The sequence below is a fragment of the Ochotona princeps genome, chromosome 9, assembly GCF_030435755.1.
Source record: "Ochotona princeps isolate mOchPri1 chromosome 9, mOchPri1.hap1, whole genome shotgun sequence".
Classification (NCBI taxonomy): domain Eukaryota; kingdom Metazoa; phylum Chordata; class Mammalia; order Lagomorpha; family Ochotonidae; genus Ochotona; species Ochotona princeps.
The window spans coordinates 40,675,803-40,678,991 of record NC_080840.1 but is presented as its reverse complement, the minus strand read 5'-3'; the positions used below and the strand labels follow the sequence as shown (position 1 = coordinate 40,678,991).

The 3,189-nt window shown below is 38.9% G+C and overlaps 1 pseudogene; it reads right to left on the bottom strand.

Annotated features, from left to right (window-relative positions):
* Positions 1–2,825: 2,825 nt before the first annotated feature.
* LOC131481197 (U2 spliceosomal RNA) lies at positions 2,826–2,954 on the bottom strand (annotated as a pseudogene).
* Between the last annotated feature and the right edge of the window lie 235 nt (positions 2,955–3,189).

Here is a 3,189-nt window from a genome sequence, read left to right as displayed (position 1 = left end):
ACCAATGTGGTTTGCAGTAAAAATAGCATTTTGTATTTCTAACTATCTTCAATACATCAAAGAGAAAAGATAGTTGTGGCTATATGATCATAAATAATAGCATAATTGTCTGATTTCAGTAGGCATGGACAGAAGCAGTGTCTGTTTTCCTCATTCTACCTAACTCTAAGTATTTGCTGCAGTTTCCATGGTACTTAACGGATAGGTGTCAGTCTCCCTGTCTCTAAAATGGGGATAATTTTACTTAGCGTGCTCATATCAAGGATATGCTTCATTAAACTGCTTAGCACCAATGAGATTAAACCTACTTCAACCAATATTCTAGACTTGTAGATTCCACAAGACTCTGGGAGCATTTTAGTCCCTATGAGTTAATATAGCAAAATGGTTTAGATTGTGCAACTCACAAACAGCAGCGAATCATTGCTCACAATTCTGGAGGTGGGGCAGTTCAACACTAAGGTAACAGAAAATCTGGTTTGTGGTGAAAACTCCACTTCATTGACAATTACTTCCTGGTGAGTTTTGCATGGCAGAAGCAGATGAACAAGCTCCCCTCGCCTGTTTTATAAGGACTCTGCCCTAAAGAGTGACTCACAGCTCCCAAGGCCCCGCCTCTTAATGCTATCTCATTGGGATTCAGTCTCAAACAGTAGTTTTAGATCATGCATTAGATACGGCGGGGAAGCGGAGTAACTGTTCAACTCACAATACTAGTAAGTGATGGAACGGGACTTTAAATGCAGATCTGCTCATTTCATTTCAAGGTCCACACTTGCCTACCCCTCCATTCTTGATTTGTTTTCATTAATTTTCCTATCAAAAGGTTGTTTGTCCCCCTTATGTTTAAAGTTTCATCTGTTCTGATTATTTTGAAACTATTCTAATTGAGTGGCAGTTAATTTTTTTTTTCTTTCTTTCAGTTGACATATTTTTCAAACATCTATACAAGTCCTGCATTGTCTCTATCCCCAGTACAATGCCTAGAAAAGTTTGCACATAATTTTAAGATTGCCTGCCTCTGGGCCCGGTGTGGTGGCCTAGTAGCTAAAGTGCTCACCTTGAACACACTGGTTCTAATCCCGGCAGCCCATCCCCACTTCCCATCCAGTTCCCTGCTTATGGCTTGAGAAAGCAGTCAAGGATAGCCCAAAGCCTTGGAACCCTGCACCCACGTGGGAGACCTAGAGGAGGTTCCTGGCTCCTGACTTCAGATTGGTGCAGCACCAACCTTTGCGGTCACTTGGGGAATGACCCATCGGATGGAAGATCTTCCTGTCTTTCCTCCTTTATGTATATCTGACTTTCCAATAAAAATAAACAAATCTTAAAAAAAAATAAGAATTGCATGCCTCCAAAAATCTCACATAAAATATAGGCTATGAATGTTAGTTGTAAATACTCATTTCTGTAAATATCTTATTTTTTAAAAATTCAATTTTAAGCCTGGTGCGGTAGCCTAGTAGCTAAAGTCCTCGCCTTGAACGTGCCAGGATCCCGTATGGGCTCAGGTTCTAATCCTGGCAGCCCCTTTCCCACCCAGGTCCCTGCTTTTGGCCTGGAAAATCAGCTGAGGAAGGCCCAAGGCCTCGAGATCCTGCAACCTGTGTGGGAGACCCAGGAGAGGTTCCTGGCTCCTGGCTTCAAATTGGCTCAGCTCTGGCCATTGAAGCCGCTTGGGGTTAAATCATGAAATAGAAGCTCTTCCTCTCTTTCTCTCCTCTTATCTGTATATCTGACTTTGCAATAAAAATTTAAAAATAAATCTTCAAAAATTTCAATTTTGAGTGGTCACTTGGGGTCTCAATAAGAAGTGTGTTAAACTATGGACACATTATTCAAATTAATATTTTTTTCATTTTAATGTAAATAAAAGCTTCATGCTTAAAAAAAATAACAGTAACATACTGAAAAGCAAAAATGTTAGCAATTTACTTTTTCTATAAAGACAGTGACTTTATAATTTGTAGTGTACCTTCTGAAATAAAATTTTGACCACATTATATACAAAATAAAATATGAGACTAACTCTAATAATTAAAGGTCTCTTGCCTGTCACCCTTCATTCAAGATGTCTTTGTATGCCCTTTAAGAAAAGAAATTAAGTGAAATTGAGGGAGTGATACAGCTAGCCTGAAAAGGTTTTAATTACCAAATTCAAAAAGTCTTTATGCTTCTCCATTAGATAAAAACTTTATTGGCCAGTATTGTGGGGATGGGTTTATTTAGTGGAAATTTCAAGTCTAGGCATGGAAATTCCAGCCATAAGGCAAAAGGTAATTACCATTATTTGCATGTAACCCTCCCTTCCAACTGGAGCCACTCTGGCCATCACAAATTCTCTAAAGTACACATCACCACTGACCAATCAAGGGAGGGCTAAGAGCACCACTGGCCAACCAGGAACTTAAACACAAGCTGAACATACACCTCTCAGCCTCAATTTTAATCTACAAGTGCCTTCACTCCTAATGCTTCAAGAAGCATAGTATTAAACAATGACTGCCTGGCTCCTTTGCTCTGCACTTTGCAATAAATACCTACTCTCTTTTACCACCTCAATGGCAATGATTGGCTTTCTGTGCATCAGATGAGAGAATCCTGGTTTGGGAGTTCTATAGCAACTTCTTCAACTAGTTTGGGGAGCTGTTCAGCAACAAATTTTTCATTTTATAAAAACATTTCTCAATTTGATGGATTAGAATACTTGCATTAAAAGCCCTCAAATGTAAACAAGTTCCAATTTAGGTTACTTCACTTTTTCAGTACATTTTTTGATACATTTGAAATTGCTCTTCAAACAAGCTACAGTACAAGATAATTGGATCCAATTTATTTTTAAGGTCCTTTGATACATCCTAACAAATAGTTTTCTTAAATAAGAAAATAGCTCTTTTAAAAAACAGATTGGTTTGATACTACACTTGATCTTAGCCAAAAGGCCGAGAAGCGATAAAACAGATTGGTTTGAAACAGAAAAAGATAAAGGGAGAGAGAGCTCTCCTGTTCACTCATTCCTCAAGTCCACCCAACAGTCAAAGGATGAGACCAGGAGCTGGAACTCAATCTAGGTGTCCCACAAGAATAGCAGGGATTCAACTATTGACCCATTACCTCAAGGGAGGTGTCATAGGTTAAAGACTAAGTCCAAACACAGGCTTATTGATCAATCATGACTATGCAATGAGG